Source organism: Dermacentor variabilis, chromosome 4 (genome assembly GCF_050947875.1).
Source record: "Dermacentor variabilis isolate Ectoservices chromosome 4, ASM5094787v1, whole genome shotgun sequence".
NCBI classification, from domain to species: domain Eukaryota; kingdom Metazoa; phylum Arthropoda; class Arachnida; order Ixodida; family Ixodidae; genus Dermacentor; species Dermacentor variabilis.
The window spans coordinates 226,448,698-226,463,093 of NC_134571.1; the positions used below are offsets into that span (position 1 = coordinate 226,448,698).

Genomic DNA, 14,396 nt, shown 5'->3' on the forward strand with positions numbered 1-14,396 from the left:
ACGTTCCGAATTGCTGGAAACAAAAAGCTGCGCTCAAGAGATTTCCTCCCGCACGTATATGTTTTGGTTTTTTTAGGAGTAATACGAAGGGCGTCATGGAAGAACGGGAGCGTGTGAGGGGCACGTATTCTTGAGCTCTTCCAGTAGGCACCTAAAGCTATCGATGAGGGATACGCGATTTTTTTAGGTTTGTTTATCTCGCAAGGAAAGCGGTGTCCCTTCGCACACGCCATTTCAAAGATCACTGATCGACATATTTTGTTCCTTCTTCGCTTGGGTTCGTTACATTTCATTTTCTCAGCTATCTCATATTTGTCAAGTGGATGACCGTGGCCGCGAATATTGTTTGCACTTGAAAAGTTTCTTCTACCCTTGACGCAACAGTTTAGTCCTACAGGCCCTATTGCAATTACACATGCTATAGTGATAGCCGCTACGTGCAAGTATTGTATCGTTTTCTCCGATTCAATTACTCCCGAACGTCACCTACTTACCACCCAGAGTTAAAGCCACTATTGCGTGCGCACGCGGTGCGCGGTCTTTTACGAACCGCTTTCGGGTCGCGCTCGTCAATCGTCTCGCGCACGGCGTGCACTTCTCCTCGCGACAGGCCTTCGCTCTCTCTCTTCGCTTCTTTTGTTCCACGTTAAAAAAAAACACTCCAACCGGGGAGTTCCTTAGTTCCTTCGTTCCCGTTCATTCGCCTTCAGTTTTGCGTCGAGGTGGGATGCCTCGGCAATGTGGCAATTGAGCAATTGACCTTCATCATATACTAACGTGTTTCATTACTCTTCCCCCATGCCATTTCACAAGTTTTCAGGTTTCAATAGTTTCACCTTCGCCTTTACTTCGGTTGATTGTTGTCTTTTCACTCTGTCATCTTGGTTATCGTTTCTCCTTTTTACGTCACTAGTGTTGATCTTGTTGTAACCATGTTTTACAGTTACCATCGCGCTTTTACATTCCCTCACTTATTGCCTACACTTCGGTTACTGTCATTACATGTGACGGCTTCATTTTTTTGGATCGCTGAATGCTTGTGCTCACAACAGATTGGTTCGTTTTTTTCTATCATATTTATTCGGTGCAAACTATGTTACAGTTAGTCTGCAGAATTCTCTTATGTTATCTGCACAAGTGTGATTGACGATGTGGTCATGTGCCGGGGAGCCGGTTTGAAATAGCCTATACTCTGGTTTCATGAATAAACAGAGGGCAGCCTGCACTCACGGTCTGCTGTGAGTTTCTTTCGTTGTCCTCGTTTCTCGCGCCTCTTTAACCTACCTTCTCCGCACGGCCGTCTTCATAATTTTCGTGTTACTTCACGCCATCATTATGCACAAGTCACCGAGGCAACACATGCGTAATGCAGATTCAGTTTAGAAACTAGGCCTCTAATTCGAAAATAACACGCGAACAAGGAGCGCGCCGCAGAAGCTCTCAAGCATCACAGCGGCGGCACGCGCCATCGGCGGCAGCAGAGCTGTTGTGGAAAGGGAAAACAAGTGCGCATTTGCGGGCGGACCATAATATGCTTAGAGCAGCGCCTTTGTTGTTTTTCGAAAGTTTTGCTTAGTACTGTCGGGGTTGAGCCAAAATAAAAAGTGAGCTTGTTTTGTTTTTGTTGTTGTTTTTTTCTTGCGAGGAGTGGGGGTTTGGGCAGGGAGATTTGTCGAAGAATTCTGGCCATTGAACCTTCGGCCGTATGTCGAACTTCGCCGCAATGCACCAGCGTAAATCGATGGGCAATATTTAGAAACAAAATGATATTTTGTGGCCGCCGTGGAAACAAGTTGTTGCATTGTGGTGTCTTAGAACGCTATCGGATATTGACTCGGGCTCGTTAGTTTATGACCTTAAGGAAACAGCGCTACCACACGTGACGACACAAGAAGGAACTCACAGAGAGAGCGCTGACTGAAAGGTGTATCAAGATATGACAACTGTGCGAATAGAGAAACTGAGATGTGTGATGAAAACGAGCACTTTTAATTGTTGTTTTGCTTTTACCGTCTCAAGATAAAGATCAAGACTTGATCTTTATCTCTGTAGAGAAGGCAAGGCGTGTGAACAAATTCATGCAGTTGCTAGCGCCGTGCCCGCGTGTTCCTTCTTGTGTGTTGTAGCGCTGTGTTCTTGTAGCCTCAGAATACAGCCCCAATATGTTTTGAGCAGGATCAGCGGCTGCGGTAAGAAAAACATCTCATCCTCCTCGCGATCGTCGACGAGGTCCCGAAGTGACCTCGGCGACATTGCGACGAGGTCACTTGGATTTCAGAAGGCGGTCACGGGCAATTTCCCTTGCGTGGGCACAGCGGGCGATGACGTCAAGTGCATATTCACTGGTCGGTGCCACGTGAACAGGGAGGGCTGTGTCGAGGGGCAGTGCTGGTTCTCGGCCGAACAGAAGGAAAAATGGGGAATAACCGGCTGTGTCGTGGCTCGAAGAATTATAAGCAAATGTGAAAAACGGTAGAGCGAGGTGCCAGCCAGTGTGGTCTGAAGAGACATATATCGCGAGCATGTCATTGAAAGTGCGATTGAGACGCTCCGTGAGGCCATTGGTTTGCGGATGGTATAGCGTGGATAGCTTGTGTCTCGTGGCACAGGACTGCAGGATGTCCGCGATAACCTTTGATAGGAATGTACGGCCACAGTCTGTGAGAATTTGTCGGGGAGCTCCATATAATAAAATCACGTCGCGTAGAAGAAAATCTGCGACATCTGTGGTGCAGCTTGTAGGAAGCACTCGGGTGATGGCGTAGCGCGTGGCGTAATCCGTGGACACAGCGATCCACCTGTTACCAGAGGTAGAAAGAGGAAAAGGGCCAAGTAAGTCCAAACCGACGCGAAAGAATGGTTCCCCAGGAATGTCGAGTGGTTGAAGGTACCCAGCACGGAGCGTCGATGGTGTCTTGCGTTGCTAGCATTTCTCACACGCAGCTGCGTATCTTTGAACGGAGCGAGGAAGCCCTGGCCAAAAGAAGCGTCGGCCGAGCCGGTCGTAGGTACGTGGCACACCCAGGTGACCGGCAGTGGGGAGGTCGTGAAGTTCGTGGAGAACAGCCAAGTGAAGGTGATTAGGGATCACAATGAGTAATACAGGGCAGTCAGGGTGAACGTCGTGTCGGTAGAGTACGCCATATTGAAGTGTGAATAAGCGAAGGGATGTCGGCAAGTGACAATTTCAGGCGGTCAACGATGATACGCAAGGACGGGTCCCGGCGATGCTGCTCGGCAACATGGAGCAGTGGAAAAACAGAGAACACAGACGTCGGTGTCACTATTAGACGTAGAGGTCGCGTCTTCGACTGGGTAGCGAGAGAGGCAATCTGCGTCCTGGTGTTGTCACAGTGTAGGGATATTCTTGTAGTCGGAGGGCCCAACGACCGAGCCGGCCAGTAGGATCTTGAGCGACGAAAGCCAACAGAGCGCATGATGGCCTGTGATTAGTGAGAAGGGCTTGCAATATAAATATGGGCGGAACTTTGAAACAGCCCAGAAGAAATCAAGACATTCGCGCTCGGTAGTCGAATAGTTGCGCTCTGCAGTTGTGAGGAGCCGGCTAGCCTAGGCTATAACGCGTTGGTGTCCGTGTTGGCGTTGCGATAAGATGGTGCCGATCCCATAACCATTGGCATCGGTTCGAACCTCTGTAGGTGCGGACGGATCAAAGTGGGCCAAGACCGGTGGATTAGTGAGAATCGCGACAAGTCGTGAAAATGCGGCAGCCTGAGAGGAACCCCACGTAAAAAGCACATCTTTCTTCAGAAGTTCAGTGAGTGGTCTAGCGATTGCTGCGAAATCTTTCACGAACCGTCGGAAATAAGAAAAGAGCCGCACAAAACTCCGGTCGTCTTTGACAGACTGAGGGACAGGAAAAGCTGTTGCTGCTCAAACGTTCTCCAGGTCTGCTTGTACTCCGAAAGCATCGATGACATGGTCTAGCGCTGTAATCCGTCGGCGCCCGAAGTGACGCTTCGATGAGTTTAATTGGAGCCCAGGCTTGCCGAAGACGTCAAGGATAGCTGCGACGCACTCTGGGTGCGTCTCAAATGTAGGAGAAAACACAAGGACGTCATCGAGGTAACAAAGGCAAGTTGACCACTTGGAACCTTGAAGCGGAGAGTCGATCATCCGTTCGCACGTGGCGGAGGCATTGCATAAACCGAACAGCGTAACCTTGAATTGGTAGAGGCCATCTGGAGTAACGAAAGCGGTCTTTTCTTGGTTTTGCTCATCGACAGAAATCTGCCAATGACCAGATCGAAGGTCAATGGACGAAAAGTATTTGGCACCGTGAAGACAAGACCATCGTCGATTCGTGGTAAAGGGTAAACGTCCCTTTTAGTAATTCGGTTTAGGTGGCGGTAATTAACGCAGAAACGCCACGTGCCATCTGTATTTTTGACGAGCATGACCGGCGACGTCCAAGGACTCGATGAGGGCTCAACAGTGCCTCTGGGGAGCATCTTGTTTACTTTCTGCTGAATAACTTGCGGCTCTGCCGTGAACACGCGATACGGTTTGGCGGTGGATGGGAACAGCATCACCAGTGTTTATCGGATGCTTAACAAGGGACGTCTGACAAAGTGGTCGATTGTCAGTTTCAAATATTTCGAGGTAGGAAAGCAAAAGGCGATATAGGGTGGCTGCTTGGTCAGGTGCAAAGTGCGGAGCGACCATGGGACGTAATGGGCTGTCCAGGTTCAAGGCATCCTGTGGGTAATCAGGAGGATCTGGAGACGCATCGGCTGCAAAAGCAGTGACGTGGTCGTCTGTCACTGACCTGAGCATGGCCACTGCTATGCCATCAGGTAACACTTGCTTTGTCAAGCCAAAATTGATAACGAGTAGACACATCCGATTAGCGGCAAGGGTTACGGCGGAGTGTGGTACAGAGATGTCTTGCGCCAGGAGGACATCACGAATAGGTGCGACGACATAGTCGCCATCAGGCACGGTTGCCGTTGAGGCCAATTCGATGAAGGTTAAGGCTTTTGGAGGTAAGCGAACAAATGGTGTAGTGCAGAGGGTGTTCGGTTGTTCGGAGCGAACGTCTGAAAGAAGAGGAAGCTCGAGGCACAGCGTACCGGCAGAACAGTCGGGGAGGGCAGACTGCATCGTCAGAAAGTCGAGCCAGAAGATTAGGTCAGGAGGGCAACTGGTCAGCACGGTGAACAGGAGCGGAACTTCGCGGGCAGCAATTGCTATGCGAGCAGTGCACATACCCCTGATGGCAACAGTGGCGCCATTGGCGACGCGTACAGCTGGAGTGATGGCAGGCTTAAGGATTTTTTGAGGCGGCGATATAGGTTAGCGCTCATTATGGACACTTGGGCTCCTGTATCAATTACTGCCGTCAACGGAACACCATCTACGTCTACTTCAATTAGACTCGTGTCGGTGAGGAGCGTCAATGGAAGATTTAGACAGGACGAACGTCATGTAGCACTACCTCCAAGAGCTTGAAGTAGTAAAGGCAAGGCGCAGAAGACCAGGGCTCAGGAAGAAGAACACAAACGACAGGACCGGCGCCGGTCCTGTCGTTTGTGTTCTTCTTCCTGAGTCCTGGTCCTGTCGTTTGTGTTCTTCTTTCTGAGTCCTGGTCTTCTGCGCCTTGCCTTTACTACTTCAAGCATGAACCAACTAGCCCAAGCAAGAGTTTTACTTGACTCCAAGAGCTGCATGGCCTAGTTTTCCGTCCGTCGGTTTGGCGAGAAAAAGCGGCGAGGTTGGGGTGACGGGGAGCGACGGCGTTCAGGCGACGGCAATCGCACGGAGCTGCAGCTGCCAGGGGCATCAGAAGTAGAGTACAGACAGCGAGGTGAAAAACGGCGAGCGTCGGCGTATGGGTGAGGCGCAGGGAAGGAGCTCCAGTAGGGCGGCATCCGGGTGATGCGGCAGTGGCGGCATACATGACCAACGAAAGCAGATCGGTTTGTCGTCTGGAGTTCGCCATTCAGCAGGATTGCGAGGTCTGGGAGCGAAATACTCGTCCTTACAGGCTGTGGACATGGGAATGGGCGCCAAATCAGGTCGCGAGGCAGAGCAGGTGGTAAGGAGGCCAAGGTTTGCAATTTCTTGCCGCAAAACTGCTTGAATAACGGAAATAGTGGGGGACGCTTGGTGAAAGGTACCGTCAGGGGGTCGTGGATGAAGGGGGGCCGGTCTCGCCGCTTCAATCTCACACCGAACGATATGTGTGGCGTGCTCTTTAAATGGTCGTGTGGCGGTAAGAGCGGAGCAAGAGGACGTCGCAGGGGTGTTTGGGCGCCGGGAAAACTGCCGAACGACGCGGCGGTTTTTGGCTACCTCGAAGCGGCGGAATTCTTTGACGATAGCGTCGACGGTAGAAACTTCGTTCTAGACGAGCAAACTGAAGGCGTCGTCCGCGATGCCTTTTAGGATATGACCCACCTTGCCAACCTCAGTCATCTGCTCGTCGACTTGCCGCCAAAGCGCGAGCACTGCCTCTATGTAGGAGACATACGATTCGGTCGAAGACTGGACACGGGTGGCAAGCTCTTTTCACGCAACCTATTGGCGACCTGACTGGTTGCCAAATAGGTCGGGAGGCCACTATTTGAAAATGTCCCAGCTGGAGAGCTCGATCTCATTCGTGCGAAACCAGACACTCAATGTCCCGTCCAGATAGAAGATCACATTGGCAAGCATGATGGTAAGGTCTCAGTGGTGGCTTTGGCTAACACGCTCATACATGCTGAGCCAGTCGTCGACGTCAACGTCATTTTGGGCGCAGAATGTCCCAAGATCACGGAAACAAGGAACCGAAACGTACGCTGTGGTTGGCGCCGCAAGAATAGGTGGCGACGGGGTGGTTTCATCGGAAGCCATGGCTGAGAAGACGACGGTGCGGCCGCTTCGGAGCTCCGTGCAGGGTTGCCAGTTCCGCTTAATATAAGCGAATGTGGGCTTCTTTTTTCACCGAGTCGCTTATAAATTTTTACAGTCGCTTGTCGTGCTTTTAGGGCTTACTCGCGCTTTTCCTGCAAATATTGTTATTTTAATGCCCGTCGCGCGCGTTTGTCGTTAAATATACGTGATAGCAGCAGGAGTCACAAAGTACGAAACTGTCCCTATTCATTCATCAATGTTTTCACGCCTTGCCAGCACTCGTGGTCGTCTATGTCGTAGTGTGTTGGCGGTGTTCTTTGTGCAAAATGGCTTCGAAGTGGTCGAAATATGGCAAACGATATTGTAAAGAGTGGGAAAAGGAAGCGCAGCTGAAGGACTGGTTACGCCCAGTCACCGGAGACGATAAAAAAGCTGCATGCAAGTATTGCAAGTGTGAAATCCGCGCTCATCATGCCGACCTCGTTCAGCACATGGCAACAGAAAAACACGCGAAGAACTCCCGGCCACTTTCCAGTGCACGTTTGACAACCATGGGCGTCACCAAATCATCGCCTCCAATGACAACACCAGAATTGGAGCTCAAGCTGGCATGTTACTCAGCGTGTGATGCCACTATCAACTCTGTGGATTATCTCGGCGAGCTGTTACAGTCGTCCACGGCGTGCGAGGTAAAGCTGCACCGAACAAAATGTGCAGCACTAATAACAAAAGTTCTTGCCCGTTGCCTGCTTGAGGATCTCGTGAAGGATATAGGTGGCTCGCAGTACTCATTACTGATTGACGAAAGTACTGACGTAGCAAATGAAAAGCAGGTCGCTGTCGTGGTTCGCTATTTCAGCACCTCACTAAAAAAAGTTGTGTCCACGTTCCTGGGACTGTTGACGCTCGAGGGTACAAGTGTCCAACAGATTGCAAAAGGCCTCTTAGACTTCTTGACCAGTGTTGGTCTTGATTTCATAAGGTTTATCGGAATTGGAACCGACGGCTGCAATGTTATGGTTGAGAGGAACAATTCGGTGTACACACACTTGCGTCGAAAAAATGAGAACCTCATGTTAGTCAAGTGCGTGTGTCACTCGATTCAACTATGTGCAAGCAAGGCAGTAGAAGTGCTGCCCCGCAGCCTAGAATTCCTGGTTGGCCGTTCGTAGAATTGGTTTTCGCACAGTTCACTGCTGCTTCAGGAGTACGGCAAAATTTACAGACTGATGAACAACGGCAAAGAACCATTAAAGTTGGTTCAGCTGTCGGGAACGCGGTGGCTGTCAATCTCTGGCTGCTGTAAACGTATACTGGAACAATGGGAGGAACTCAAGCTTCACTTTACCATCTGCAAGGACAAGTACCGTTGCTATGACGCTGGGATTCTGTCCGAAATGTATCGGAATCCTGTCAACAAGCTGTACCTAGTGTTCCTGAACCATTGCTGCAAGAATTCTCAAGAATCAATAAGCTTTTCCAACTTGAAACTGCAAATCCATTGAAACTGGTTGATTGCCTTCAGAACCTTTCCCGGTCATTGATTTGCAGAGTGCTCAACCCGTTGTATACATCCCAGCTGCAGGAGAAAGACTTCTGGAAGTCAACCTGGAGGACAGTGCGACCCATCTTCCACTTTCTGCTGTGGACTTTGGAGTGCTGTTCAACATCGAAGTCGCAGCATCCAAACTTAACGCCGAGAAAGAAAAAGACGTTAAATTGAGATGCCGGGATTTCATTTTTGAGGCTGCAAAGCAAGTGCAGCTTAGGCTTCCTCCCAAGATTCAGCTATGGCATTCCATGAAATCATTCTCGCCCGAGAACGTATTGAGCCAGGTAAAACTGCCCCTTCAGGACGTGCCTCTCCTCAAACTGTTCACGGGAGATGTAGGACTCCTGGATACTCAGTATAGGCGGCTGTGCTTCCTTACTTGGAAAAATTTAAACGACAAGGACGGCGCTTCTTTCTGGGCAGAAGTGCTAGATTTCAAGGATGCAAGCGGCGAAAGTTGTTTCAAGGAAATAGCAGAGTTCGCTCTGTCATTGTTGGACATGCCCCTTAGCAATGCCGATGTCGAGCGCGTGTTCTGGCACATGAACCTGGTGAAGTCGCGCCACCGAAACAGAATGAAGAATCCAATGTTGAGCGGCATCCTGCAAGTACGTTATGGCCTAAAGTTTCGAGGTGTTTGCTGCCGGGACTTTCAACCGACATTAAAAATGTTGTAGCTATTCAACTCTCAAAATATGTATGGTTCCGAAGTGGACGCGGAGGATTTTCCCGATGAGTCGAACACATCCGACGATGACTGTGGGTAGTTGAGCCATGAAATGAACCATAGGTTGGATGAGTCAACACGTAACTTCATTCATGTACAGGACAACGCGCAATGACCAGGGTGCAGACTACCCTGGGGACAATGTTAAAAAACTACATGAGTGTTTTCGCTCATTCTTGCGGATATTGTTGCTGTTCAAAATAATTAAAATGATTTGTTCGCCTTCGCTTCAAATTTGTGCGATTTTTTGATACTGTATTTAAACGATTTGCAAGAATCAGAAAATTTGTTATCGTCCGCTTCTTTTGGGCTTCTTAGCAAAAGTCGCGCGGCCTTTTTGGGGCTTGTTTTGGGGTGGTTATTTGCTTATTTGCTCGGCAGCATCTGGCGACTCTGCTCCGTGGCGAGGACAGGGAACGTTCCACCTCCACCGCGATGTTTTGCGAAGGAAGAGTCAGCAAGACGAGCAACTATTTACAGGTTATATTTACTACAGCAGTTGCAGCGCTGACCGGATAGATTCACAGTGCGAGCCCAGTTCGTTCTTCCTCCTATTTTTTCGAGTGATGGTGCCCAGGCGCCTTGTTCAAACAATCAAATACCACACGCGTGTAGCAATATGAATAACAAGTAATGAACGCAAGGGGTGCCCGAAATTATTTAGTCAATTCATAAGAAGCCAGGAAGCTCGCTTCTCATAAATGGGTTGTATTGGTTGGTATGGCTACTGTAGTTTGTTTGGAATATTGTCCACATCAGTCCTGTATTTCTGGCAGGAGAGGACGTGATCCTTAAATGCATGACTGCTTTTACTTTTGAGAAGTGCCTATGTCCAAGCCTAGGAAAAAAACTGAACACTGGCAGTTGATATTTGAGAACTTTATGCACTCATCATTAGCAGCTGCTAAAATATGAACTTAAGGATTTGACGGTATTGCAAGAAATGGCTTCAAAAAAGTATAACTCAAGGAACAAGAGGCAGAAGAAAGCCTGTCTTATGAATGGCAGCTCCAGATGCATACACCATTGCAGAGGTGCTACTTTTGCTTTGTGTTGAAGGTGAAGAACCAAATACTGCCAAAAAAGTCAGTTGAAGAACGTAACTCTATTTGGCAGAATTGTGTTTAAAGCACAACCAACATTCAAATCACTACAATAGCAACGAGCACAGCCATCAGTCGTCAAATGTTATCTCGCCGGTCAAGTTCGTCTGCTATTTACGGATGTGTCATGGTACACTTCAGATGAACTTCTGGTGCTTGTGTGCATTCAGGAATGCACAACACTATTGCTGATGTGTGCGCATCCTGAAAAGATGTGCCTAATTTGCTACAGGGTTGGCAGCAATGTTCAGGAAATTTCAGAAACTGTAGGTACACGCTACGGTTGCTATTAATATGGCGTACTGCTGCTCAGACGATGTAGCAGGTACAATTTCAAGCCATGGCCACTGCATTTAAATGGAGGTGAAAAGCAAGAAGACTTGTGTACGTAGATTTATGTGCATGTTAAAGAAGCCAAGGGCGCGAAAATTCATCCATAACCCTCCATTACGGTGTCATCCGTAAACTGTTGTGCAGTTTCATGACACTAAACCCCGCAATTCAGCAAGAATTATTAAAATATTGTAGGTTCACTTTGTGCCGAGCGACAACTCGATAACACAGATAATTCAGTGAGAATGAACAGTGAAGAAAAGTAATACAAGGAAGTGTGGTCCTATGTTCCTTCAAAGGTGCTCATTTTTTAACTGCCCAGCTCACATCATCGTTTCATTGAATTATAGTAATTGGACAAGAAAGTCTGCTGGTCCTTGAGAGTTAAAAAAATTGTATGATTAGAAGTGATGGCAACAGCAGCAAGGATTATTTCATGGGTATTACCAAGCACAGAACAAACAAGGGAGGACTTTTGATGCAATGACCCATGCTTATGAGATATCTTAAATTTTGAATACATCAGCATACATTATATTCAGCTGCCTCAGTTGCTTCCTAAGTGCAAGTTGCTGCCAGTTGATTACATATTGTTTCAGTAAGTTAAAGGACAATGTTTGGAAAATCTTTTGTGGCTTATTTTAATGCAACCTGCTTGATAAATCAGCCAGTTGAAATTGTGTTGAAATAGCCCAAGTATTTTCCAACCATACATTGTCATTTCATTGGTGTTTGCTAGCACATAGCCATATTTATGCTTCTAAGGCTGAGGAGCTATTACGCAAACACTATTAGGAGACCTTATATTAGCAAGACAAATGATCCAAATTTTGATACATTTGTGTGTAGGCAACTAGTCTTCACTACCATTTCAAGCGAAAGTTAGTGAACGAGCCATTCATTCAAAGTCCGTTGAAGTACCATATCAGAGAGAATTAGTCTAGCTTTTCCGACACCTAGCCATACCAAAGCAAGAGTGCATATGCGCTTAAAGCAGCCCCTCGATCATTCAATGGCTTCTTGCCAAGTGTTGCATGAACGTGACCCTAATCCGCTCCCAATTTTTGAGTACCGAAAGTAAGAAAATAAGTATACCAATATGTAACGCGCCGCCGGTGCGCAATCCTTATATATATATATATATATATATATATATATATATATATATATATATATATATATATATATATATATATATATATATATAATTTTTATATTATATATCTTGAAAGCAAATTGCGGTGTGGACAAAGGTCTCTCAGCGCCGGCAGCTTTGTGTACGCTGTGCTTTCGAAGTTTATTTCGAGTTGAATTGAGCGACCGCATGAAAATCAATTCGCTCGCTGCTGCTACCACGCTTCCTTACTCCTTACTTATTCCTTACTTACTCCTTACTTTCCGCGGTCATCCTGCAAAATGTGTTCATGTTTACCTGTGCGCGCGTGACATTGTTCAAGCTCGCGCATTTGACCAACGGAGCCGCATCTCGACGGGGGTGAAATAAAAAACGGCCACGTACTTGGATTTATGTATACGGTAAGAACACTACGGTGCTAAAATAAATCCGGAGTGCGCCACTACGGCCTGCCTCATAATCCGATTGTGGTTTTGGCACGTACCAGCCCCATTATACAATTCAAGTTTAATGCTTCTGCCACGATGTAATGTGCCATGTGAGGCAATGACACTCCTCAGCCCTCTCACAGGCTATGAAATATGGCTCGCAACAAAGCCTCAAGCAAACATCTCTCCCTTTCTGTTTTCTGTACGACACAGACAAACAGCAGCAATGCTCGCAAAGTAAAGTTTAACGGCAACTCACCAATCTAGTGTTGGACAAAACATTAAATAAACAAAACATTTGCCATCAACATCATCGCTAATTATCGTCAATTAAAGTAAACAGCACAGAGAGCTTCGCTTACATCGATTCCTACAGTGCGTAGGATCTGCATACTTTTTCTTGTGAGCTTTGTAATGAAAGCGGCGCGGCGACAGCGTAATTTGCACTTCATTGGCCTAACATACCAAGCACAACGAGGTGGCACTTTCGAGCGATTACTTTACAGATACTGTTTTAAATTTCATCATCACCATCATCAGCCTACTTTGTGTCCACTGCAGGACGAAGGCTGCTCCCTGCGATCTCCAATTACCCCTGTCCTGCGCCAACCGATTCCGACTAGCACCCGCGAATTTCCTAATTTCATCGCCCCACCAAGTCTTCTGCCTTCCTCTACTGCGCTTCCTTTCTCTTGGTACCCATTCTGAAGCCCTAATGGTCCAACGGTTATCTAACCTGCGCATTACATGACCTGCCCAGCGCCATTTTTTTCTCCTAATGGTAATTAGAATATCGGCTATACGCGTTGGTTCTGTTATCCAAACCGCTCTCTTTCTGTCTCTTAACGTTATGCCTAACATTCTTCGTTCCATCGCTCTTTGTGCGGTCCTTAACTTGTTCTCAAGCATCTTTGTCAGCCTCGAAGTCTCTGCCCCATATTTTGCACCGGTAAACTGCACTGATTATACACCTTCTTTTTCAATGATAATGGTAAGCTCCCAGTCAGAAGCTGACAGTGTCTGCCGTATGCGATCCAACCCGTTTTCATTCTTCTGTGAACTTCCTTCTCATGACCAGGGTTCCCCGTGATTAATTGACCTAGGTAAACGGACTCCTTCGCAGACTCTAGAGGCTGACAGGCGATCCTGAATTCTTGTTCCTTTGCCCAATTATTCATCATTATCTTTCTCTTCTGCAAATAATTCTTCAACCGCGCTCTTACACGCTCTCTCTGTAAAGGTCCTCAACCTCAATCAGTTGTAACTCGTCTGCAGTGTTGCTGAATAGAACAATGTCATCGGCAAAATGAAGGTTGCTGAGGTATTCGCCGTCGATCCTTACTCCTAAGGTTTCCGAGGTAAATAGATTGAATATTTTTCCAAGCACGCCGTGAATAAGATTGGAGTGATTGTACCGCCTTGTCGGACCCATTTCTTTACAGGTATCTTCCTACTTTTCTTGTGTAGAATTAAGGTAGGTGCGGAATCTCTGTAGCTATGTCCCAGGATAATTAAGTAAGCGGTCTGTACTCCTTGATTACGTAATGTCTCAGTGAGTGCTGGTATCTCTACTGAAACAAATGCCTTTTCATAAACTATGAAAGCCATATATATAGGCTGATTGTACTGTGCGGATTTCTCGATTGCCTGACTGATGACATAGATGTGATCCATTGTATAGTATCCATTCCTGAAACCTGCCTGTTACCTTGGTTTACTAAAGTCCAGTGTTTCCGTTATTCTATTGGAGATTATCTTGGTGAATATATTATATAACACTGGGACTCTGGGAGTAAGCTAATGTACCTATAATTTTTCAATTATTTAACGTCTCCCTTTTTGTAGATTAGTATAATGTTTGCATTCTTCCAGGTTTTGGGACTCTTGCTGTTACAAGACTCTATATCGGACTGCAGCATGGTACAGTACCGGAAACGCTGGTGGTCGTTAACGGCAATGCATGTCGCGCGGAGTCGTGCGAAATCTCACAAAAATAACTGTATCTCCGACAGGTATTGGCCAAGAATACTGCTCTCGATTGTCGTCGAAGACAATATGAACCAACAGGAGCTTTTACAAAGATGTGCTCTGTTGGCATCAAGGAGGTTATATTGAGTATATGAACTCCTTCGTCGGCATTTCGTGATGGCAAGACGCTGTGTCTTTCAGCGCGGCATTGGCAGTTGGCGGTTGCCAACGGCGTTAATGCGGTTTTGGTTTCGTATCTGATGGGAACGTAATGGCGATTGTTTACTCATTT

At 47.2% G+C, this 14,396-nt stretch overlaps 2 protein-coding genes across 4 annotated transcripts in view; both read left to right on the forward strand.

Moving 5' to 3' along the window:
* Nucleotides 1-14,396, forward strand: part of LOC142580140 (uncharacterized) — a 545,246-nt gene that overhangs the window by 528,982 nt on the left and 1,868 nt on the right. The window lies entirely within an intron of this gene.
* Nucleotides 1-14,396, forward strand: part of LOC142578534 (uncharacterized) — a 150,352-nt gene that overhangs the window by 113,546 nt on the left and 22,410 nt on the right. The gene's annotated exons all lie outside the window — the stretch shown is intronic.